Raw genomic sequence first — 27,504 nt, 5'->3', positions numbered from 1 at the left:
CATGAGCACAAGGTCCAGCTGCTCAATACTGGGTCTTATTTACTTCAGGTCCTTTTAGTTGTTTAGTCTTTACCTACACTGGCCACTGACAGTGCCAACTATTGGCTTAGACACACCCCACACCAACAATATCTGGAAACCATCTGCTGCCTGACCTAATTCCTAAGATCAGAGTGCCAAATGCCAGCCCTGGCATCTGACAGATGAACTCTGTCCTCCCTAAAGAGCTCAAGGCCATTGTATTAGCTATTGCTATGTATTCTCATTCCTTCCCACAACTCTCAGTTACATCATGGTTCACATTTTTCCTCACTCTGTCAAAGTGGGATGGCTCAATAGTCCCCCCATCAAACTCATCCTATGTGCATCTCTGACCTCTGTACTGTAGTCCTGAGATTTAATCCAGAGAAGTCCCTGGAGTCCTTAGGATCATTTTCACCCAGATGAATAATCAGGACATCAAGTGGCTGTAGCATGGCCATCAACAAGTGCTGGGACCAGCTTATGGAAGTGCTGGGACCAGCATAACATGGAAGACAAATTCTTCCCCCTTGAACCTCAGTTGTGATTTACCTGCTCCCTGCCTGCCAAAATCCAGCCACACTTGCTTAATCAAGAAGCATCACCAACAACTACTGGAATCAGTTTATGCCCTGTCTGTCATTCCATGAGCTGATCCCAAATCATGCCACTCCTATTGGACAACTGAATGCATATGGCTTCAGCCTTTAAGCCCAGCAGCAATTCATCTGCTAATCTTGCTGCCTTCCTGTGAGCCCAATGCACTACAGACTGCCCTCAAAGCCAAACATTGACTATGCTTTGGGATATCCTCGGGAGTCAGAAATAGACAAGGTTAGTTATGCTAACCGGCAATTCCAGTGACCTTTCCCCAGGGATGGACATAAGTTCTGTAACAATTCGGTTGCCAGAGCCCAATATCCTGAACCTTGTGAGAATCCAAACCCTCTGGTGTGGCTGATATTGCTTCCCCAGTCCGGAAAGGATGTAAGTCAAAGTTATTTGGGGTGAGACTGCATTAGTCCAAAACTATTTTTTATGACTTCAGCAAACGGGTATCTTCTCAGAAAACCGCCATCTTCATGTATAAACAGCAGGTCCCACTGCTAGTTTGTAACACTGTCAAGGCCCCTTTCCCAGTCTTGTCTGTTTTAGTGTACCTTAAGCTCAGTGACACTACACTGGGTGAAAACCGTGAATCCAATAATTCAGCTACCTGGACTTATGTCCCCAGCTCACTTATGGAAGTACCAAGGAAGGCCACAATTAAATAACATGGCCTCTATCCCACAACTGCATATCATGGGCAGAGCATTTTATAGCCCTGTAAGAATTTCTGTCGTTATGGGGTTCCTGTCATCCCTCCTGTGCCTATCACCTCTGGACCATCCCTCCTAGATCTTCCACATTATGAAATCTCTACATAATAAACTGCTCAAGATAGTTCAGATCAAAGCAGACTGTGAAGAACTTCAAAAAGATCTCTCAGAACTAAGTGACTGGGCAACAAAATGGCAAATGAAATTTAATGTGGATAAATGTAAAGTAATGCACATTGGAAAAAATAATCCCAACTATACATACAATATGATGGGGGCTAATTTAGCTACAACTAATCAGGAAAGAGATCTTGGAGTCATCGTGGATAGGTCTCTGAAGACATCCATGCAGTGCGCAGCGGCAGTCAAAAAAGCGAACAGGATGTTAGGAATCACCAAAAAAGGGATAAATAATCAGATGGAGAATATCTTATTGCCCTTATATAAATCCATGGTATGCCCATATCTTGAATACTGTGTACAGATATGGTCTCATCATCTCAAAAAAATATACTGGCATTAGAAAAGGTTCAGAGAAGGGCAACTAAAATGATTAGGGGTTTGGAATGGGTCCCATGTGAGGAGAGATTAAAGAGGCTAGGACTTTTCAGCTTGGAAAAAAGGAGACTAAGGGGGGATATGATAGAGGTATATAAAATCATGAGTGGTATGGAGAAAGTGTATAAGGAAACATTATTTACTTGTTCCCATAATATAAGAACTAGTCACCACCAAATGAAATTAATGGGCAGCAGATTTAAAACAAATAAAAGGAAGTTCTTCTTCACACAGCACACAGTCAACATGTGGAACTCCTTGCCTGAGGAGGTTGTGAAGGCTAGGACTATAACAGGGTTTAAAAGAGAACTAGATAAATTTACGGAGGTTAAGTCCATTAATGGCTAGTAGCCAGGATGGGTAAGGAATGGTGTCCCTAGCCTCTGTTTGTCAGAGGGTGGAGATGGGTGGCAGGAGAGAGATCACTTGATCATTACCTGTTAGGTTCCCTCCCTCTGGGGCACCTGGCATTGGCCACTGTCAGGATACTGGCTGGCTGGACCTTTGGTCTGACCCAGTGTGGCCCTTGCTAGCTTATACCAAGAAACCAGGCCAGCTGAATGACCCAATATAGTGAAGGGAGCCAACTTGTGGTGCACCAACAACACTGTATATCTTACCACTTGAGTTATGCCATGGATTCTGGAGCTTTTTCTGAGCTCTAAATTCTGGGATTTCAGTAAGGTGGGCCTTATCTCCTGAATGTCTTTAGGGCAATGCATTCTTGACTAATCCTATGGCTGTCAGAAGCCAAGGTTCCACAGTCGGTTGTGCATTAGCTGTGAACCTCTGTTGGCAAATGGGGTGAGTTTCTGGAATCTGTTGTCTGCCAGCCACACAGTGGTACCAGCTGAGGTCCTGCTTCCTTTTCATGGAGCTCTCCCTGTCCTAGTTGCTCCTGATTTCAGGATGGTTGGGGGAGGGTCTCTCCTTCAGCTTCCCTCCTTGTTGCTTTGTCAGTGGTTCTTGTTCACTCCAAAGTCCTGTGCAGACTGAGGGCATGTCTACACTACAAAATTAAGTCAACTTTCATTAAGTCATCGTACCACCCCTGCAGTTATTAAGTCAGTCGTGCATGTCCACACTATACTTCTTGTGTTGGCAGCACTGTTCCCTCTAAGCTGTGTGCATGTGTGCAGCCAAAAATTTGCACGGAAGAAATTTTTTTGGCCACACAGCCTGTCAAAAATTCAAGCGAACATTGGTTGGCAGAGTGCATCCACAGTAGTAGCACTTATATCGATACAAAGAGCAGTGCACCATGAGTTGCTCTCCAATTGTGCAACTCTCACGCAGGATATCTTGGGAAGGGGTTGCGAAATTCAAAGTACAGGAGAAAAGGGGGCAATATCATTCCGAGATCATAGGAAGAGGTACACTTGCAGAGGATAGCATGTATCTCCTTGTAAAAGTAGCATATCTGCAGCTGTGCATTAGAGCGACTGCTCTGGGCAGCCAATTTGAAAACAGTGACCAGAGTTGTCACAATACACATTGTGGGACAGATCCTGGAGGCCAGTTAAGTTGATGTAAGCAATGCAGTGTCTACACTGCCACTAGCTACATCAACTTAAGCTCTATGTCTGTTGCAAAGGTGGAGTTATTAAGTCAATGTAGCAGGCGAGTTACGTTGGCAGGAGGAATGGTGTAGTGTAGGTACTGACATTATTATGTCGACGTAAGCTGCCTTATGGCAACATAACTCTGTAGTGTGTACCAGGAATCCTCATCCATCTCTGGGGCCACCATTCCCTCAATGGCCCCTGGCTTCTCCCGACCCCTCCTTCCCCCAACAGTGCCAACCCCTTGCTGTAGCTGCAAAAAGGAGGATAGCTGCTGCAACCCCCCAGATGTCTTACTACGTCAGCCATGGGCTTCTCCCTCCCCCAAACAAGTAGGGGAGCAGAACCCCAGGCTGGCCCTGCAGTGGCTCCACCACTATAGGGGCTGTTTTCAGAGTAGCAGCCGTGTTAGTCTGTATCTGCAAAAAGAACAGGAGTACTTGTGGCACTTTAGAGATTAACAAATTTATTTGAGCATAACAGACAGCCCCCAAACCTGAAGCAAATACTCTCCAGCAACCACACACCACACAACAAAAACACTAACCCAGGAACCTATCCTTACAACAAAGCCCAATGCCAACTCTGTCCATATATTTATTCAAGTGACACCATCATAGGACCTAATCACGTTTGCCAAGCCATCAGGGACTCGTTCACCTGCACATCTACCAGTGTGATATATACCATCATGTGCCAGCAATGCCCTTCTGCCATGTAGATTGGCCAAACCGGACAGTCTCTATGCAAAAGAATAAATGGACACAAATCTGACATCAGGAATCATAACATTCAAAAACTGGTAGGAGAACACTTGAACCTCTCTGGCCACTCAGTAATAGATTTAAAGGTATCAATTTTGCAACAGAAAAGCTTTAAAAACAGACTCCAATGAGAAACTGCTGAGCTTGAATTAATATGCAAATTAAATACCATTAACTTGGGTTTGAATAGAGACTGGGAGTGGCTCGGTCATTACACATATTGGATCTATTTCCCCATGTTAAGTATCCTCACACCTTCTTGTCAACTGTCTAAATGGGCCATCTTGATTATCATTGCAAAAGTTTTTTTCTCCTGCTGATAATAGCTCATCTTAATTAATTAGCCTCTTTCTCCACTTTTTCATGTTCTCTGTATGTGTATATATCTTCTTACTATGTGTTCCATTCTATGCATCTGATGAAGTGGGCGGTAGCCCATGAAAGCTTATGTTCAAATAAATTTGTTAGTCTCTAAGGTGCCAGAAGTACTCCTGTTCTTTTTTATGGGGGCTGTGGAGCTTTCCCTAATGAGACTAGGGCTTGTGGGAGGGGACTTATCTCCCCTGCCAAACAGCTTTGGGAGTGAGTGCTTCTTTCATTCCCTACTATCCAGTCAGAATACCTCACCCACTAAGGAGGTAAGAGCGTATCTTCTGATGATGGTAGTCAACACATCTTGGTGTTTACTTTTAGCCAGGTCTCTCTCTCTGTTGCAAATGTTGTAGTTTGCCCCCGAATTCAACACCACTGTTATAGCGCCCAACCCTACCCAGTACAATACAATATTTAAAATTACATCCTAGTATCAAAATAACTGATATTTCTCCAAGCCAAGAAACTTTGACCAAGTACAAGTAAGCTCTACATCTAAAAGGCTATCCTACATCTGGTGTTCTGTTCTCTGAGAGGTTGCTATCTCCCTCAGGCTGCCTATTTATTTTAACCCCACATAGGGCATCATTCCCTATTTTGTTCGTTCTGAGCCTAAAGAGTGTTGAGGGTTTCTTTTTCCTTTAAGGCAAATTTGACATGCAATATTCTCCTGGCTCTTTGAGCTGCTGTAAATGCAACATTTTTTTTTTAAAAATTAGAGCCTGTGTACATACTGGAAATAATTTAGGATTAAAAGGCAACATTATAGACACCAAGTGTGAATTAGACATGCTTCTGTTATCAGGGGAACATATCATAGGAAATTCTACACTTACCCACAGAGGCAGCAGCCCTATAACCTCATCAACCCTGAAAAAAAGTACCTCTTGACAGGTAATATTAGTTCTTTTATTCCACATTAACACACTTGTGGGTTGTAGAATGACTGCCCACAATTTTTCTACCTCAGTGACTCATACTTTCATGTACCCATCTATTTTAGTAACCTCCTTTATAGTACCTTCCTTGACTGCTACTGCCCTTCTAAATTGACTTTACCCACTATGAGCAGACACAATAAGAACAACCTTCTATCTTCATAACTTTAAATGTCCTGGCACTGTCATGCAGGCACTGCTTGGTCTCCTCTCAGCCCTGTCTTGCATTGTATTTTGTGTATATTTTTATTGCTGCTTTCTTTTAATGAAAACTACAACAGACATCTCAAAGGATCTCCAAGTACATTCTCATTTTCCTCCTGTCAAACAATGGAAGGAACATATATGTAGACAAAACACAAATATTTATATATTAGATACAAAAATGTGTTACATGTATATTGTAAAGGTTGAAGTGTCAAGCACTCAAAAGGTGGTAGGTGGGGAGGATAGTTTTGCCCGTGTTCTATCCAGAGCTATTTTATGTAGCATGCTAAAGAAAGATATCCGCTGATACATGCTCAGAGCTAACAGAACATTGGCAGTGTATTGGTGGCAAGCCAGGAACAAGCTAGCCTAAGCAAAATATCAATGGGAAATGGCAGTTGTTTGGCAGCTTATAGCCTGGCTGAATGTGAATGGATTTTCAAGGGGCCAGCAGAATTACGCCTCCCTGACTTCAGGACTAACCCTCTATCAAATTTCAAAATCCTGTTGCAAACAGTGAAGGTGCAGGATCTCATCTCATCCTCTGAGAAGTTCCCCTTTTATCCAAGATGGCTACTGCAGTTACTGATTTAGGGATGCTCTTGGTTGAGGCATGATTATGTGAGAGTGTAAGCTAAAACAAAACCTCTTTGGAGTTTAGCTGATATTTAAGCACATTTAGGGGGAAAAAAGATCTTTTAAAATTTAAAAATAAAAATATATGAGTGGAGCATTTACTGGAATGTACTCCTCTGGATTCTACTATTATATTCCTCCATTATCTACTGTTTAAAGTTGTCAGGCAATACATTTATTACTGTAGACATCAACTAGTCAATATTTTCAAGACACAGGAACATCCATGTACGTTTCTGGAGGTGGGGAAGGTGAGAAGGGAGTTTGCTTATTTTTCTTCCCCCTTTGTTTCTTTTTCAAATGCAATAACACAGCTTGACCTGTCCTTCTGACTGAGAACATGTGGATAAAACTCCCTCCAGAGTTTGTGAATTTCATTCCAGAGTTCACCAGAGGGGACCATTTGAGTGTGACATGAATCACTCATCCGCTCTAAGGGGCTGAATGCACTGCACCAGGGAAAATTAGATCCCCTGTTTCTTTAAAAAAACCACTCAAAAACAAAAACAAAGTGAAACTTCTCAGATTCTCTCAAAATGTATTATGGATTTTTTATTGGCAATGAAATTTTTTTCACATAGCTCTGATTTATTTTTCTGAAGCTATTTCTCATCATTGCTCATGTGTGTCTAGAAGTGGTCTCCTTTACAACATTGTCTCTCTTCCTGAGGGATTTATTCAGTCCCTAGGCTATACTTCCTTGAGTTATTCTCTGAATCGACCATTCAATTTTGTGCCTTTTGTAATATTACAGTCAATCACCATATCAACTAAATTTCTCTTAATTTCGAGTACTTTTTTAATGCTCATGATACTAAAGATAAGGAATATCAGTGACTAGCTGAAACATAGTACATCTATGTATTTTCTTAATATTCCACACAGCCAGGAACTCCATCATAGTCATGACATTAACATATACTTCTGTCCACCTAGACCTAAATTTTTGAATGGGTGGTTCTACAGAACTGTTTCTTGTGGATCAGTATAAGACTTCCAAACTCATCTCATTTATGTCCTTAATAAGATTACAAAGTAGGATAAGGACAGAAGCAGTGTGGACCATAGGCCTCATCATGGTACTGAGTTCAAAGAGCTTCTGAGTTGTCATCTTTGTTCTGTTACTTGCTATGTGCCTATTTTGTAAATCATTTAGTCTCTCTGGCTCTATTCACATGACAGAATTGAACAACAGGCAGTTGTTGTTGTTGACCCTAATACAACCACACTGGGGTAAGACCCATGGGTATCAGTGTTTTGTATGAATGTGCTCAATGAAATCCTGACCCTATTGTAGTCCACTTCAAGGTTTTACGCCTTGAAGTGCTAGAGCTTCTGAGTAGTCACAAAGGTTCATACTCCAAGAGCGATTGATTAGCTTTTTGGATGAAAAATTAGGTGACTCAGGCATCTAATGCTGTAACAATAGGCAATTCTCTCAGAGGGATGAGAGAGCAAAACCAAGTTTATAATTCACAGATTTAGCTCTTCACTTTCAATTCTGCCTTGAAACCCTCAGCCAGACAGTCTTGTCCAGTGTGTTAAACACAGGATAATCCACAGTCCTTATGCGGGTGCACAGAGGGAAAGTGAGAAAGAGGACCATGCCCCTACACTTCCCCCATCTTCACCAACCTACAGATAATGCAGCTTGTATGCACTCCCCATGCATAAGCGGTCCCTGATCTTAACCTCTCCAAACTCCCCTTAGGGTGGCTCATCTCCCGACTGTCTCCTGTTCAGGGCTCTGCATATATGATACAGTCTAGTCCTAAATTACAGTTATGAGCATGTGCTTGTACTGTCGCTAAAAACAGCCCCCATGATTTGTGATACATCTGTCCATGTACATCTGCCACAGCATACCTGGGTGCATAAGCATTTGGGGTTTTCTAGGGCATGAAGCACAGCAAATGCAGGCTCAGCGATAGGTATTCTGCAACATAAATTGTTCAAATTTCTGCTCATAACTACCCATCCAGTTTGAGGACACTTTTTCATCCTATTTAAATTCCATTAATTCAGTTTGAACCTGAGCTTGATGAATCTGCGATGGAGGGAATCTTTTCTCTATCTCTCATTCAGCTTGTAGCCCATAAATATGTTTAATATTTCAAACGCCTTTCCTAAATTACATTAAATGAAGAAAATCCTAGTTAAGATACATCTAGATAAAAAAATTGGAAACTTCTATTTTGTTTTGTGACTTAAAAACTTAAACCATCTTTAGTTTTGGTGTGATGCATGCTGTGGCTATTTTGAGTCCATTTTTTGAGGGGTGGGGCAGGGAAGCTGCATATAGATGTTTCTAATGGAAACCCCATTTCAGTCCGTACTATAAATCCACTCGTGCTCTTATGCTCAAATAAACAAAGGCTATGTTTTTCCTTTTATAAACTTTATAGTTCTAAGTTAAGGGTGATCACATCAGTAATTTTGGTCTGCTTCCCAGAAACTTTCTGTTTGCAAGTCACTGAGCAAGGAGTTTTACTTCATTAATCATTGCACTCCTTGAGAAGAACTCAGAGGTGGGAAACGTAAGTCTAAGCAAATAGGCAGAGTTTCATAAGTTTTCTGCAAAGGGGTTGGAAACCTGAATTTGATGTATCTGGAAAGTGCCATAGAAGTTATTTCCTTTTGTGCCTGAGATGGATGGAGTTTCCCTCTTTTGAATTATAGAGCAAAATTAAAAGACACTCTGTATTTTTCTAGAAAGTGCTTTTGATTTCTATGCCACAAAAATGGCATGTAGTTTACAATGCAGAGAGGGCAATAAAGCTCTTTTAGGGAAGAAGGAAGAGGCAACAACTGAATACCGAGCAATCAATAGGGCCAGATTCCCAATTACACCTCTCCAACCCCATTGAAATTGCTTACATGAGAATTTCTTGGCCCAGTGCAAATACACCATGTATTCACTCCATGGTTAAATCTTGCCCTGTCCTGAACACTCAACCATTGACTATATATTTGCATAGAGTATAATGGACAATAGACATTGGCCCTGTGAGCATTATACTCCTATTTCATTTTTAACACTAAGGCATGGGATAAATCTCTCCGGCCTCTTATGGCAGTCTTCCCTCACACTGCTACAAGGTGCCTCTCTCTCAGTGGCTGATAGGGAAACCCAGGCTCACCCTCTACTCTGGGTTCTGGCTCAGGGAACCCTCTGGCCAGCAGTCAAAGTCTGTTCCCTTTGGGACCTTACTGCCTTTTTCTTATCATCTACCACTACCACTCACCCCTTTTGGGGTTTGCCAGCCTCTTGACTCCCCACTCCCAGGGAGTAACTGTGGGCTATCTGTCCTGTACCCTCCAAACACTCCTCCTTTCTCCCAGGGAGTGATTACAGACTTTCCCAGCAGCCACCCACTGTTTCCAATTTCCTGTCTTTATAGTCCCAGCCCAGCTTCTTCCTCCTCAGATGGGCTCCCTCACCCAGGGGATTACTTGGTCACCCCACTCCCCTCCACTGTGGCTTGTTGGGTTAATTAGCCCCATTTTCACTCTGCATTAACCCTTTCTGGACAAGCATGGGGTAAATACCCCATCACAAGAGGAGAAACCATTCAAATAGGAACATAATGAATCATGATTAAAACACTTCTGTTATGGGTGTTTTGAAAATAATTTCTGTCAAAATCCACAAATATTCAGAAATTTCCAGTGACTCATGAATACCCAATAATAGGACTTCAGGAATCATATTCAGTTAATATGGATGTTTTTAGTCACAATAATATTTATGAATTTGTTTTCTCTAACAATTTATCCAGCTCTTATCAAGAATAAAGAGGTTAAGTTTGACTTCCTACCTAAGTAATGTACTGGCATAATTGATTAGTAATTAAGACTACTTAGAAAAACAGGGATGCTGAGGAAATACAGCATGAGTATTTCAGAGTCATCTGATCTTTGTTTATGAGGTAAATTAATGGCCATAGTGATATCAAGTGATGTGATTTTTATCATTTTCTGTAAAAACCTCTGAAAGCTGCTGAATAGATTCTAGATTCCTGGCATCAATACTGGGCTGGTGAAATGGACTGATAACTGGCAGAATAAAAAGGGATCATAATAAACTGTTCAAAGGTGATCAAATTAGATTTTTGCCAGGGATGCAATACTGCAGCAAGAATCATTTAACATTTATAATGGTTATTATAGCTAGATGAACAACTTCTAGTGGGTGATTTATCCAGTAAATTTAAACCTCTTTCCAGTTCATGAATTGCCTGCAAATTGAGATTTTTACAACTGTTTCCCTATTTAAAATTGTTCAGCAAATGTTTCGTGTATGCATAGTTTAGCCTATTCATTGCTCATGTGCTATTTGCTATGGATATTTATCTGAATATTGAATATGCATTTCATTGACTGAGCTGTACGATGGCATCATATCACATGGCATTTTCTGTTGGCTAAATATGTAATAACACTGAATTCCCAGTTCTATACACTGGTGCAAACTACAACTTATTCAAAGCTGCTTGCAATTCATGTTGCAATAACACTAGATTGTAACCAACCAAGATATTATCAAACTGGTTTTCAGAGTGGATGATGTATTAAAGCTCAACATACTGTCAGCAACCAAATCCCATCTAATATGACCGTTCATTATGCCTGAAATCTCTGTTCAGAAGAACAGAGACAATCAGTTTTACAAGGATTTGAAACCAAATATTAAAATTCATCAACACAAATTGAATAGACACTTCTAGCATTCATGAAGACAGGAGACAGACCAGGGTAATAAGGGAGAATTGGGTCAAATAAATCTTCACACTGAATTGATGATCTTAAAAAATCTTTGTCTAAGTTTTGTAAATAATACTTTTTCTTCTACAGTTAACATAAGTAAGATTTATGGAAGTCAAGTGCTTTCAGGATCTGATCAGAGAACCACTTAAAAGAGCATGAAAGCTACACCACAGCTGAATACTGTATAGAAGTATTTTTCTGAACATGAGGCTATTTTCCAAATCATTAAACAGAAACAGCAGAAATATAAATCAGCAAGATGACTAACAAGTAAAGCTGTGGTCCACACTCAAGGATATGGTCAGATGGAATAAGTTGAAGATCATCATCATCGTCAGCATGTGTCAAGAGACCAGTAATCACTCTCTTGTTAATATTTCATGATAGTGTAATGGCATGACACCCAACTCTCACTAGCACCCCTTCTGGTCAGGTTTGTCTTCAGTCTTTAAACAGTCCTGGCCATTGTATCAAGCCATATGCCCAGGGCTTCCTTAACAGTTCAGTTCCCCTTTCCAGGGGTTTATAGCTGTCCAGTTGTAGGCCACTTCCCCAGTGGCCTAAAGGAGGGGGATCCAGGCCCACCCACTACTTTGGGTCCCAGCCCAGGGACCCTAAGAATAGTAGCCACATGCCACCATGTCCCTTTAACAAAACTTCCTTCAGGTCCCTAGGATGCTTCCCGGCAGCCCAAGCCCTTGCGGATGCTTCACCCTTAGCTCAGAACTCTTCTGTGTTCAGGCTCAGCAGCCAGCCAGGAGCTCTTTTTCAGTCCCTTGCAGCAGTGAGCTGTCTGTGGTGCTGCAGTTCCCCTTGGCCAGCCAGGGACACCATCAATACTTCTCTGGCTCCAGGAAGGAACTACCTGTCTCTAGCTGTGCTGCTCCTTTTATACTAGCTTGCAACCCTCTGATTGGCTGCTCTCTAGGCCACTCAGAGGACTTAGCTCCACTGCTCGTTTCCTGGAACTGGTGTGTCATGGCCCTCAGGCCTCCGGCAGGGAGGCTCTGGGCCTCATCCACCCCATCACAGATGGAAATACAAAGAAATTTTACAAGGAAAAGGGAGAATGTGAAAGAAAAATATTGTATGAGTCAGATCTTACAGTAGGAAAAGATGGAAAACTTTCCAGTTCATGGATTGCTCAAATGTAAATTAACCAAAGAATTAAATAAATACATCATAACTGAGAGAGCAGCTACAGTAACTCTTCTTATGTGCAGCAGTAATAGCTACATAAATAAAAGAATAGTTACCAAGGAGAGGAAACAAGATTAACACAACTCGAGGTAAAGAAAAGAAAGTATCACCCATTCATAGAGAACTTGAACATTTTCAAATTTGCTGGACCTATATGAAGCTGGTTTCTAATACCAAAAGCAAAACTCTATGCATTCTCATGAAGTAAGGAAATTAATCCTTAATTTCTATAAAATCAAAACTAGTGATGCAAGAGAAATGTCCATATCTCATTGCATAATGAGGTGGAAGGGGAAACATTTTTTCTTCTATTTATTACTTTTATGGTGGAGAGTAAATAATTCCACAACTCAAATAATTGTGAAATGCATTTTTCCTGGTGTTTTCAGTTGTTCACTTCAGCTTTTGAGTAAAGGCTGGATATTAAAGGTCTGACTGGAATTTAAGCTTTCCTTTGTTTGCCAAACACAACTATATACAACTTGCCCATATCCTATCATTGTACTTTGGTCCTGATTTTCAGGTATGCTTATCAGGGCAACACACATTGCCTTCAACAGCAGTTTTGGGTGATGAGTTGCAGTTGTGGGTGTTCAGCACTTATGAAAACCAGGCTCTATGTGTGGAATTCCTGTTTAAAGTCAATGGAAGAATGAGCTGCATAGACATATCTAAATAAAAGAAAATCCATAGATCGATTCCAGTACACTTCTTTCTTCCGATGCAATTTACTGGAGTATTGTAACTGTTGAATGTTTAGCAATATATACAATGCATTTTAAAATAGATACAGGTCTAAACTGTAAGCCACTGGTCTCAATAGTATACCTCTCAGAGGCACGTTGCCACCGCAAAAGCTCCTGGAAGCACTATGTCTCAGGCAAGCACAATGCCTCTAGGGTGGTATTTTCAGTGACAAGTCTAGAGTGGGTCTACATAACCTAGTGAGAAAACTGTCTAACTTGTCCAGTGAAAGCAAGGCCCAGATATGCCCATGAAGCATTATGGCTGCCACAATCTTTGAAAAGATGCAGAATGCCCCAGTTTCCCCTCCCATTCCACGGGTGAATGGGTTGCTCTACTAACCTGTGCAGAGTTAGGCCCAGAAGCCTGGAACAATACTTGTGAATTACACTCAGAGAGCACCCCATATATTGAGCACAGTTTTCTTTTCTAAGACAGTCCAATTTGCCTTTCACAAATGGGAGGTTTTCAAATTATTTTCTGGAAGTGATTTCAGTTGAAACTTTCTGGAGAAAGTAAGGTCACAAGTTGGCATGAAATGGATGAATATAATGAAAGCAATATTTAATTAATATGAATTACTTTATCACATAATTCATGCTTAGCATTTTGGAAGTTGCTATGGTGACCTTGGAATTGATTTGTTATGTTATATTTAGCGCTAATTTGATTGCATCTAATTTCCATTTTAAAGACCTAATGTCTGTCATTTGTTCATAAAAATACTTTGAGGAAGTAGATTTGAAGTGTTCAATTGGAGATCTTCAGTCTGTAATGATCAGGAGGCTTTATCAAAATTAATTTCAGGCCTCCTATGTAAATAGTCTTAAAATGTTACATCAGTCTACAGTGGCTTTTAATTTTAAAACAGGCAGCCAATTTATCAAATACTAGACCTGAGGTTTGATGAGTTAATTAGGTTTCCTAACCTGTTATCTTATCTTTCATAATTAATACCATAATCATATTCATCTAAACTTAATTATCTGGAAATGACTGTGTGAATGTTTATGAAAAAGCAGGAACAAAACATGGACACAGTAAGACATCTATACACTCCTTAGGCTGCAAGCTCTAAAGCCACGGGAGGGGGGGGGAATTCCAGTGCTCTACTAATTTGGAAATTAATTTTATGTCTAGTAAAGACTCTATTGGTGAGTAGAGTCTAAATAACAACTGCCCATGAGAAATTACATCTTCAATCTGCACTTATAAACAAGAAATCTCCTTATTTTATGTATAGGATACATAATTCCTGTTATATGAGACTATGTGAGCTTAGATTCCCTAATATACTGGAATGTATGTGTCATGTTCAGGGCTGGATTACATATGGTAGGCACATCAGGAGACTGAACAGCTTCCAAATGAGATGCCTGCATAAGATTCTGAAAATAAAATGGGAAGACAAAATACCAAACACAGAGGTGCTAGAGCATGCAGGACTGACAAACTTAGAAACCAGTATCAAGAAGAGGAGGTTGCAATGGCTCGGTCATGTCAGGAGAATATCCCCAAGAATGTTTTGAACAGCAAGATTCGGTTGGCTCTAGAAATCAGGGTCATCCTTTATGGTGCTACTACAATGTACCCAAGTCGTTCAACATCAATGTAGACAGCTGGGAAGAACATGCAGAGTATATCTCTCCTATTTGGAGAGAATATCTGGCACTGGATGCAGCTCAACATGAAGTGGCTTTGATCCGGAGGATGGAAGCAAAGTGAGAAAGAAGAAAGGAGCATGCTCTAAACTTGAACTCTAACTCAGACAACGATGAAGTGAGCTGTAGCTCATGAAAGCTTATGCTCAAATAAATTTGTTCGTCTCTAAGGTGCCAGAAGTCCTCCTTTTCTTTTTGCAGATACAGACTAACATGGCTGCTACTCTGAAACCTGACAGATCTGGGAAATTTGTAATAAGCTGTGTCTTTCTCAAATTGGGCTTGTCAGCCATAACCAGATTTATCAAGCACTAATTAGACTTCTTATGCATATACCATCATCCGGTTTGAATCAATGGTTGCCAGTGATCACTCTTATGTTTTAGAATTAAACGAACAAGAATTAATTTTTCTTTTTTTTGAGTAAAACTTTGATGTTTCTGGTTCAATTAATGTTCTAGAGTTATAAAAGAGGGGAGGAGCAAAATCATATCCTATAGGAAGTGAAATTGAATGTATTGAAAAAAATATACTAACTACAAATGCCCATTGCAAACAAAACTAAAATGATGACATTTTAGATTTATTTTGGCAATATTAGGAATAACAAAACTAAGATTCTTGTTGAAAACAGAACTGGACTGCCCCTATGTCTAAGAACACTTAAAAACTCTTTGGAATTTTACGTGAGGTCACTTCCTTCAGTATGGAGAGTTTTATCTGCAGAATCACAAAGAAGGTAATTCCAGAATTGTATTGAACTCTGTCCAACATTGTTTATTACTTTGCTCTGTTAGTATCACCCAGACATTCCATGTAAGAAAGGCACATACATTCACAATTTCTTATTTTCTCTGAGTGAGAAGAATACTTTGAGACCCAATTCTGAGATACTGAGCCTCTTACATGAAGTACTGAACACTGTGAGCTTCTATTTTTAGTCAGTGGAAACTGATCTTGCAAGAAGCACATAGGACCAGGCCGTTAAACTATATACTGTGCAAACATTTACAGAGCTGGCTTCCTTTTCCATTTCCACCAAACTTTCCATGTTACAAAAACAAGGTATTATGTGGTGCAGCTGCAACTCTTAGGCATAAGCCACAGAGCCCGTGTGGGATGGCCACCTGGGCAATGGCCTAACCACTTTTTAGCGAGGCAAAACATGAGCAGAGGCAGGGCTAGCCTATTGGGGGCCAAAACAGGAATATTTTTGGGGGGACCCACCCACACAACACATACAAAAAAAGTGAATGGGGGCTCCCTTTGAGCTGCTTGGGGCACTAAGCAATTGCTTAGACTACTTATAAGAACATAAGATCGACTATACCGGGTCAGACCAAAGGTCCATCTAGCCCAATATCCTGTCTTAATCACTGGCATTGGCCAATGTTGGAAGAGGGAATGAACAGAACAGGTAATCATCAAGTGATCCATCCCCTGTCCTTCATTCCCAGCTTCTGGCAAATAGGCCAGGGACACCATCCCTGCCCATTCTGGCTAATAGCCATTGATGGATCTATCCTCCATGAACTTATCCAGTTCTTTTTTGAACCCTGTTGTAGTCTTGGCCTTCACAGCATCCTCTGGCAAAGAGTTACACATGTTGACTGTGCATTGCGTGAAAAAATACTTCCTTTTGTTTGTTTTAAACCTGCTGCCTATTAATTTCATTTGGTGACCCCCCTAATTCCTTTGTTATGAGAATGAGTAAACAACACTTCTTTATTTATAGAACTCTATTATATCCCCCCCTTAGTCGTCTCTTTTCTGAGCTGAAAAGTCTCAGCCTTATTAATCTCTCCTCATATGGAAGCTGTTCCATATCCCTAATCATTTTTGTTGCCTTTTTATGAAAATTTTAATTTCCAATATATCTTTTTTGAGATGGGGCAATAACATCTGCATGCAATATTCAAGATGTGGGTGTACCATGGATTTATATAGAGGCTATATGATATTTTCTGTCTTATTATCTATCCCCTTCTTTATGATTCCCAACATTCTGTTAGCTTTTTTTTACTGCCACTGTACCTTGAGTGGATGTTTTCAGAAAACTGTCCACAATGACTCAAAGATCTCTTTCTTTAAGTGGTAACAGCTAAATAAGATCCCATTATTTTATATGTATCGTTGGGATTATGTTTTCCAGTGTGCACTACTTTGCATTTATCAACATTGAATTTCATCTTCCATTTTGTTGCCCAGTCCCTCAGTTTTGTTGAGATCCCTTTGTAACTCTTCGCAGTCGGCTTTGGACTTAACTATCTTGAGTAATTTTGAATCATCTACAAATTTTGCAACCTCACTGTTTACCCCTTTTCCCAGCTCATTTATGTTATGAATATGTTGAACAGTAGTGGTCCAGTACAGATGCCTGGGGAATACAACTATTCTGAAAACTGACCATTTATTCCTACCCTTTGTTTCCTATCTTTTAAAGAGTTATTGATCCCTGAGAGGACGTTCCCTTTTATACCATGGCAGCTTACTTTGCTTAAGAGCTTGTGTTGAGGGAACTTGTCAAAGGCTTTCTGAAAATCTAAGTATACCATATCTGCTGGATCCCCCTTGTCCACATGCTTCTAGTAGATTGGTGAGGCATGATTTTTCTTTACAAAACTATGTTGACTCTTCCCCAACAAATCATTTTCATCTATGTGTCTAATTATTCTGTTCTTTACTACAGTTTCAACCAGTTTGCCCAGTACTGAAGTTATGCTTACCAGTCTGTAATTGCCAAGATCACCTCTGGAGCCTTTTAAAAAAATTGTGCCTAATGCCAGTTTTGAACCTGAATAACAGCGTGATGCCGTGTGCCAGGTTGCAACTCCACTCACTCAAATTTGTCCCCAGACATGCCTTCCTCATGACAGAGGATTGTTGGGCCAAATCTCAATAGTGCTGAGACCCCATGCACCTGGTTGCAATGCTACTCACTCAAATTTGGGGTTGTTATAGACTTGTGGACCAGGAAGTCAATCTGCTGGGGGAGCGGCTGAGAGGGGAAGTGGAGGGTCAGGCAGGATTCGGAGGGACAAATCTATACCCTCTCTGCATTTTAAATGGCATACCACAGATGCTGCTTTTAGGTAAGGTGGCTGATAAGTTTTTCCATTGAAATTCAGGGCTTTGACTGATGACCAGTACCGACAACTTTGTGCGGAAAGGCTTTTGTTTGTGTGCTGTTAGGTGGATGTAAAGTTATAAATAAAGGGATGTATTTGTTATCACAAGCTCTCCTTCAAAAATATATGGAGCACAACATAGGTACTTTATTTAGAAAAGATTTGCCTTTAAACTTTTGGCATGGAGGCTGTTACTTCTATTGGAAGAGATAAGCTCTCCCTTCCTCTTCCCCAACTCCCAGTTAGACTAATGCTACAAATACATCTGGCTGAAACTCTTCAACCCAAACATTTTCCCACCAAAAAAATGGGCTTTGTCAAACATTATTATTAGTGGGAAAATGTCATTTCTAATTAAATTTTTCATTTTTTTGACAGGAAAATTTGAAACAACACATTTTCATAATAATTTTGAATCACAATTTTAATTTTATTTGTTTCTGAAACTGAAAATTTGTGTTTGGGGAGTTTTCATTTTTTCCCCTTTCTCTCCTTTTGTTGTTGTTGTTGTTGTTTTCTCTTAACTCCCCTCCCCTTGTTTATTTCATGGGAAAAGTGGGGGGAAAGTAGAAAAGGGAGAACAAGTGGGGAATAAAGCAAACTGGGTTTTCTCTCCCTTTTGCAATGCTAAAAGGGGTGTGTGTGGGAGGAGGAAGGGGTGTTATAGAAACCTTTCAAATTCCAAAAAAATGATAGTTCAAAAACAAACAAAAACTGTAATTAAAATGAAACTAAGATGTTTATTTTATTTCAAATTGTTCATTGAAAAAAACTGGGTTTTTTTTGAGAAATGTTCAACAAATTTTCTCCTGATTTTTTTTTTAAACTAGCTCTAGCTACAACAGATAACTGATGAGAAGAATGAGTGTTTTGCTATAGAATCTGCAGAATTCTAATGCCAATCTCAAATGATGTGCAGAAACAATAGTCAACATTTTTCTTTCACGAAAGCAAAACGTATAAAGACTGGAGAAAATAATACATTTGCTTTTAGTTTTAACTAAACACCAGGTGCATGATCTACCTATTAGAGAGGCAAGTTGAATGAAGCATAGGGGTTGCGTATTGTAATAAAAATCATTTGCTCTATGTGACTAATTTGAGAAGAAAATAATGGTAAGCATCAGCCTTATAGAAAATAAAGGCAGGATGTGTTCAGCAATTTAATGTTAATTACATTAACATTCCAAAGCCTATATTGATTTTTTAATTATGTTTAAAAAATACCCAGTAAAGTCCAAAAGTCTAACCAAATATGTAGATGACATTTCCTGTAACCTTTCAGGGAAAGATTCATGGTCAAAGATTCTACAAAGAATACTTACTATTGGATGCTGCAATTAGTAAGTAGCCTGGCTGAATTCATTAAAAAAAAAAAGTGTCCAAGATTTCCAAAGGTGGCTAATGACTAAATGGCTAAAGTGCCTCAACTTTGAGACATCTTAAAGGGACCTGATTTTCAAAGGATAAGTGTTGAGCACTTTCTGATATTGAAACCTCTTTAAAGTGTTTTAAATTGGATACTTCTAAACTGAGGCCCTTTGAATCACAAGACATTTTTGAAAATCTTGGCTACATTTTTCCTGTAGTAATCTGAAAGGACAGAGCAATGAATTGTCCAAACCCTCCAGCTATGTTTGTTCAGATGAATTCTTTGTGAAATGAAAGGGCTACGCTCCAAAAGGCAGTGAAGTGAATTGCAAATGATGAAGTAATGAGAAAAGGACTGAAGTCTATTGCCATCACAAATAATATAAATGTTAGTTTCTGTATGCCACCCACTTCCCTTTAAAAATAATAATAGCTGTCAAACAAAGAAGCTGCAAGAAATGATGATGCTGTTTAAAAAAGCATTTCTACTGGTATGTTCTCTTATGAGTAGTGCTGATGTATGTAATTTACCATACACCCATGATAAATAAAGCACCTTCTGTCTGAAATCAAACCTCTTGTATCAGACCCCCAAAAGGAGTAATGTAATGGAAGAAAGAAACCATAATTGAAATGGAACAATCAAGTTTTAGACATGCCAGTGCAATTAATCAGTAAGACATGGCAGGCTGCATACTACCACTGCCTAATCACCCCTCAGGTGCTTAGTGAGGCACAATATAAAGTGAGTGCTTCCAGAAATCTAAAGTGTGCATTAATCAATACTGCACAACAGCCTGAATGTCATGTTGGGATTATAAAATGGATGTTTTGAAAGTAACTTTTTAAGGGGGAAACTCTGATTTACCCACTACCAGGGTGAGAAGCCCAGCAACAGCTCTGCAGCTTGCTTGGGCTCCCATGTCTACAGTGTGGTACTGAAAGCCTGAGTAGGGATACTTTCCCAGCAGGAACTGCCCAGTCTCACTCGCTTCCATTTAAGCCAAGACTGACACTTCCTGCGGCAGTACTTCCTGTCTCTGGTTTGGCTGATTGACAATTGTGGAGGCAGAATGGGTTCCAGTGCCGCATTGGCTAGAACCCTGAAATGGATTTGTCAGCCAGGAACAGGGTCTGCTGGCCTGAAGACACACAGACAAACTGGGGTGCAGGAAGGATACCTGATCCCCTCCAGCCCTCTCCATCAAAAGCATTGCCAGTTCGGAGGCTCTGATTGACCCCTCTCAGTCGCACAGATCCTGGTAATTCCTTTGTTCCCCTGCTTTTAATTCTACAGGAGCTACTGCTGCCTCCACAGTTTCTATGCAAGGGGCAAAGAGTGGCTAAGATCCATGGAAGTCCTGTGTAAGGTTAGAAGGGAATTCATTTTCAGGAGCTCGCCATCCTTTTCTGGGCCTTTCTGTCTTGACTGTCTTGCAGCTGAGAAACTTCTACATATCTCATGATGTACAAACCAGATTGCTTGGGACTTCCTGATGACATCAACACTGTGCACCAATTTCCAACAGTGCACAGCTGATGCCCTTTCAGTGAACCACTGAAATACATACACACAAAAATAATCCTGAGGTCCCTTCTATTAAATTAGTTGGGGGAACATCAAAGAGAGATCTGTGGTGTGCAGGGGCCAAAGGGAGGTAGTGCAAAATGAGAGGGAATGAATTGTCATCTTTGTCCTCAACTGTCCCTCCACGAACGCAAGTCGATGCCACACCATTCTATTTTGCTGAGAGCATGGTCTTTCCATTTCTGGCCAAAGAGTTTTGTCATGGGATCAGCCCAGTGTGTTTTTGGTCTGCCCAGCGGTCGCTTCTGGTCTCTGGGGATCCAGTTACTGATGCGGGTTGCCCACTATTGTCTTGCCTGAGGACTACATGACCCTCCCATCTCTGCTTTGCATCATACATTGCCTGCACTACATCGGTCACCTCTGTATGCCTTCTGATCTCCTCATTCAGTATATGATCATGGGAGGGAATGAATTGCTGAAGGAGAAAGTGTAAGTTTTAAGCTGTCCCCTTCCTCAGAAGTGCCAGGATGCCATTTCAGCAGCATCTGGTGGCCCTTTCAGCCACTTACACCGCTACTGTGCAAAAAGAATCTAAATTGGGTAATGTTTGTTATGATAAAAAGAACAAGAGTACTTGTGGCACCTTAGAGACTAACAAATTTATTAGGTGCCACAAGTACTCCTGTTCTTTTTGCAGATACAGACTAACACGGCTGCTACTCTGAAACCATTTTTTATGATGAAATTAAATGTTATTTCACAGTCGCTACCTGGTAGTTCCACTGGAAACTGCTCTCAGATGCTCAACAATATGCTATGGACTGTTATTACTAAAAACTGGTAATTGCTTCCAGGGGTGTCACTAACTAACTCTCTTAACAAAATATTATTGATCTTCACATGATTGGTCTCAAGCAAGAGGAAATGTTTAACAAGAAGTGATAGTCCTGGCTAGATTGCAACCTGGAAGAAAAGTAGCAACAATATCATTGTTGGAAAGAAATTAAGAGTCTGATCCTTATTCTTGCTTAGTTATTGTATTGACATCTGTAAATTCTCTACCTAATTCTTATGTAGTGTACCTTATGTAGTTATCTACAGCTGTATGGGGGACAGTAAAATGCTAACCAAGATGGTGGTGGTGTGGTTTTATGCCCATTTTACACAGGTGCAAATGACTATACAAGATACAAGGCAGTAGAGAACTAGGCCCATGATGTTCAAGTGCATCTTTCTGCCCTTTATTCCTCCCATAACTCTCACATTCAACTGTGTTGCAGGCAGTCTAATCAGTGAGACTTGATTTCATCAGCATGGAGACTGAGCTACCACCTCTCTCCCCAGAGGAATAAAAAACATAGTAGGGTAATGTAAAGGAAACTAAGTACTGCCATTGAACCATATTCCTGCTAATTAGCCATCTTCATTGTGTACTAAAATAAACTTTAATTTTCAATGACAAAGGAATGTTAATATAAGCTGTTTGAAAAGGTCCTGGATCAGTACTCTGAGGCCATAAGCAACAGAACCAAAGAGTGAGATACATGCAGTAGAAGTGCCCTTTTTCAATATGAGAACCTTTGGCGGTGTATGTAGGGCGAGCCCTGGGGGAGAGTCTCACAGAGCAGCCAGGACCTGCAGAGAGCACAGTGATTTTTGTGTGTGTTTAAAAATACTTTGGCTCTTACAGAAAGAAGGCCAGGGATTTTGCAAACTGAGATACAGTTGCGTTCTTTTTTCCCAGCCATTCTGATGTCACTGTACTAGAGGTGAGATCACACTTATCAGAGCAGAAAGTGAGAGACAGAGCAGCACAGTCTGCTTTGTTTATGGAAAACTAGAGCAACAGATCACAGGAAACCATATGAAATCCTAGATATAGCGCAGGACAATGCAGATTCATTTTCTAGTTATAAGAAGTTATAAAACTACAGAAGATATTGAGACAGTCTCTGAAATTAGAGTGGAATTAGATAACTTTTCAATCCATTTGTCAAAGTGCTTTCAGCTTTCAGTTCAAGATAGGTTATTACTTAAACCAAAAAAAAATAAAGTTAATTTGTTACCATAGCATTTTAATAAAGAGGCAATAGTACTGTTTCAAACAGCAGAACGGAAGCTGGGTCTACACAGACCAATTAATGCACAACACATTAGTGTGTTTTAGAAATCACATTCCCACAGAAGGCAGTATTCAACCATGTACACAAACCTCTGTTACCTTATGTCATAGACTTTAATGCCAAAAGGGACTGTTATGATCATCCACTCTGACCTCTTGCATACACAGGCCATACAATTTCATCCACTGATTCTTGTAATTTCACCCAGTAATATTTGTAAAAGGATGGAATGATACTCGCTTGCCACCTAAGGAAATGGTATAAATTCTCTCTCAATAATTAGGGATGTGAAGTGCACAGAATTAACACTAGTAAATGGAAAAGCTGAGGCTAAAACATATTGGTTTCTTCTTGGCTCCCAACTAATGGCTAAGGGAAATATCACATACACTAAGCCCTGGTCTACACTAGGCGTTGAGGTCGAATTTAGCAGCGTGAAATCAATTTAACCCTGCACCCGTTCACATGACGAAGCCCTTTTTTTTTTTACTTAAAGGGCTCTTAAAATCGATTTCCTTACTCCACCCCAACAAGGGGATTAGCACTGAAATCAGTTTTGCTGGGTCGAATGTGGGGTTCTGTGGACGCAATTAGATGGTATTGGCTTCCGGGAGCTATCCCAGAGTGCTCCATTGTGACCACTCTGGACAGCACTCTCAACTCACATGCACTGACCAGGTAGACAGGAAAAGGACCGCGAACTTTTGAATTTCAATTTACTGTTTGGCCAGTGTGGCAAGCTGCAGGTGACCATGCAGAGCTCATCAGCAGAAGTGACCATGCAGAGCTCATCAGCAGAGGTGACCATGATGGAGTCGCAGAATCACAAAAGAGCTCCAGCATAGACCAAATGGGAGGTACGGGATCTGATTGCTGTATGGGGAGAGGAATCCGTGCTATCAGAACTACGTTCCAGTTTTCAAAATGCCAAAACATTTGTCAAAATCTCCCAGGGCATGAAGGACAGAGGCCATAACAAAAAGAAAAGGAGTACTTGTGGCACCTTAGAGACTAACAAATTTATTAGAGCATAAGCTTTCGTGAGCTACAGCTCACTTCATCGGATGAAAGTGAGCTGTAGCTCACGAAAGCTTATGCTCTAATAAATTTGTTAGTCTCTAAGGTGCCACAAGTACTCCTTTTCTTTTTGCGAATACAGACTAACACGGCTGCTACTCTAAAAGAGGCCATAACAGGGACCCGAAGCAGTGCCGCGTGAAACTTAAGGAGCTAAGGCAAGCCTACCAGAAAACCAGAGAGGCGAATGGCCGTTCTGGGTCAGAGCCCCAAACATGCCGCTTCTATGATGAGCTGCATGCCATTTTAGGGGGTTCAGCCATCACTACCCCAGCTGTGTTGTTTGACTCCTTCAATGGAGTTGGAGGCAACACAGAAGCAGGTTTTGGGGACGAGGAAGACAATGAGGAGGAGGTTGTAGATAGCTCACAGCAAACAAGTGGAGAAACCGGTTTTCCCAACAGCCAGGAACTGCTTCTCACCCTGGACCTGGAGCCAGTACCCCCCGAACCCATCCAAGGCTGCCTCCTGGACCCACCAGACACAGAAGGAACCTCTGGTGAGTGTACCTTTTAAAATAATATAAAAGGTTTAAAACCCAGCATGTTTAATGATTCATTTGCCCTGGCATTCGTGGCTCTCCTGGATATACTCCCAAAGCCTTTGCAAAAGGTTTCTGGGAAGGGCAGCCTTATTCCATCCACCATGGTAGGACACTTTACAACTCCAGGCCAGTAGCACGTACTCGGGAATCATTGTAGAACAAAGCATTGCAGTGTATGTTTGCTGGTGTTCAAACAACATCTGTTCTTTATCTCTCTGTGTTATCCTCAGGAGAGTGATATCATTCATGGTCACCTGGTTGAAATAGGATGCTTTTCTTAAGGGGACATTCAGAGGTGCCCGTTCCTGCTGGGATGTTTGCCTATGGTTCAACAGAAATGTTCCCCGCTGTTAGCCACGTGGTGGGGAGAGGCAAAATGTGACCTTTTAATGAAAGCACATGTGCTATGTATGTAATGTTAACAGCAAGGTTTACCATGAAAGAGTGTACCCATTGTTCTATAAAATGTGTCTTTTTAAATACCACTGTCCCTTTTTTTTTCCTCCACCAGCTGCATGTGTTTCAAGGATCAAAGGTCTTCTCCTTCCCAGAGGCTAGTGAAGATTAGAAAGTGAAAAAAATGAGCTCATGCTGTCCTCCCAAACTGACAGAGCACAGACGAATGCATGGAGGCAGACAATGTCAGAGTGCAGGAAAGCACAAAATGACCGGGAGGAGAGGTGGTGGGCTGAAGAGAGTAAGTGGCGGGCTGAAGAGAAGGCTGAAGCTGAGAGGTGGCAGCAGCGTGATGAGAGGAGGCAGAATTCAATGCTGAGGCTGCTGGAGGATCAAACTAATATGCTCCAGTGTATAGTTGAGCTGCAGGAAAGGCAGCAGGAGCACACAGCGCCACTACAGCCCCGGTGTAACCAACCGCCCTCCTCCCCAAGTTCCAAAGCCTCCTCACCCAGACGCCCAAGAACGCGGTGGGGGGGCCTCTAGCCACCCAGCCACTTCACCCCAGAGGATTGCCCAAGTAACAGAAGGCTGGCATTCAATAAGTTTTAAACTTTTAAACTTTTAAAGTGCTGTGTGGCCTTGTCCTTCCCTCCTCCACCACCCCTCCTGGGCTACATTGGTAATTATCCCCCTATTTGTGTGATGAATTAATAAAAAATGCACGAATGTGAAGCAACAATGACTTTATTGCCTCTGCAAGCGATGATCGAAGAGAGGTGGGAAGGGTGGTCAGCTTACAGGGAAGTAGAGTGAACCAAAGGGTGGGCAGTTTTATCAAGGAGAAACAAACAGAACTTTCACACCGTAGCCTGGCCAGTCATGAAACTGGTTTTCAAAGCTTCTCTGATGCGCACCGCACCCTCCTGTGCTCTTCTAACTGCCCTGGTGTCTGGCTGTGCGTAACCAGCAGCCAGATGATTTGCCTCAACCTCCCACCCCCCCATAAACATCTCCCCCTTACTCTCACAGATATTGTGGAGCGCAAAGCAAGCGATAATAACAGTGGGAATATTGGTTTCACTGAGATCTAACCGAATCAGTAAACTGCGCCAGCGCACTTTTAAACATCCAAATGCACATTCTACCACCATTCTGCACTTGCTCAGCCTGTAGTTGAGCAGCTCCTGAATACTCTCCAGGCTGCCTATGTATAGCTTCATGAGCCATGGCATTAAGGGGTAGGCTGGGTCCCCAAGGATAACTATAGGCATTTCAACATCCCCAATGGTTATTTTCTGGTCTGGGAAGAAAGTCCCTTCCTGCAGCTTTTGAAACAGACCAGAGTTCCTGAAGATGTGAGCGTCATGTACCTTTCCCGGCCATCCCACGTTGATGTTGGTGAAACTTCCCTTGTGATCCACCAGTGCTTGCAGCACTATTGAAAAGTACCCCTTGCGGTTTATGTACTCGCTGGCTTGGTGCTCCGATGCCAAGATAGGGATATGGGTTTCGTCTATGGCCCCACCACAGTTAGGGAATCCCATTGCAGCAAAGCCATCCACTATGACCTGCACATTTTCCAGGGTCACTACCCTTGATATCAGCAGATCTTTGATTGCATTGGCTACTTGCATTACAGCAGCCCTCACAGTAGATTTGCCCACTCCAAATTGTTTCCCGACTGACCGGTAGCTGTCTGGCGTTGCAAGCTTCCACAGGGCTATTGCCACTCACTTCTCAACATTGTGAGGGCTGCTCTCACCTTTCTATTCTTGCGCCTCAGGGCAGGGGAAAGCAAGTCACAAAGTTCCATGAAAGTGCCCTTACACATGTGAAAGTTTCGCAGCAACTGGGAATCATCCCAGACCTGCAAAACTATGCGGTCCCACCAGTCTGTGCTTGTTTCCTGGGCCCAGAATTGGCGTTCCACCACATGAACCTGCCCCATTAGCACTATGATGCCCACATTGCCAGGGCACGTGCTTTGAGAGAAGTCTGTGTCCATGTTCTCATCACTCTCATAACCACGCTGACGTCGCTTACTTGCCTGGTTTCGCTTTGCCAGGTTCTGGTGCTGCATATACAGCTGAATAATGCGTGTGGTGTTTAATGTGCTCCTAATTGCCAAAGTGATCTGAGCAGGCTCCATGCTTGCCGTGGTATGGCATCTGCACAGAAAAAAGGTGTGGAACGATTGTCTGCTGTTGCCCTGACGGAGGGAGGGGCGACTGATGACATGGCTTACAGGGTTGGCTTACAGGGAATTAAAATCAACAAAGGGAGTGGCTTTGCAAGAAACTGAATGGTCGCCTCAAGGATAGAACTCAAAACCTCAAGGATAGAACTCAAAACTGGATTTAGCAGGCCTTGATTTCACAGAGGGAGGGAGGGAAGGAGGGAGGTGAAAATTAATACAAAACAAATCTGGTCTATTTCTTGTTTTGAGCCACTTCATCTATCTTTATACATCTTGCTGGCAGCAGACTGTGCAGTATGACCGCTAGACATCATGACCTCCTGGGGGCACGGCAGAAGGTGATGCAGCATGACTGCTAGCCATCATCTTCTGCTGGCTGTAGATT

The sequence above is a fragment of the Dermochelys coriacea genome, chromosome 2 (assembly GCF_009764565.3).
Source record: "Dermochelys coriacea isolate rDerCor1 chromosome 2, rDerCor1.pri.v4, whole genome shotgun sequence".
In the NCBI taxonomy this organism is placed as follows: Eukaryota; Metazoa; Chordata; order Testudines; family Dermochelyidae; genus Dermochelys; species Dermochelys coriacea.
Note: the sequence above shows the minus strand (reverse complement) of the source record.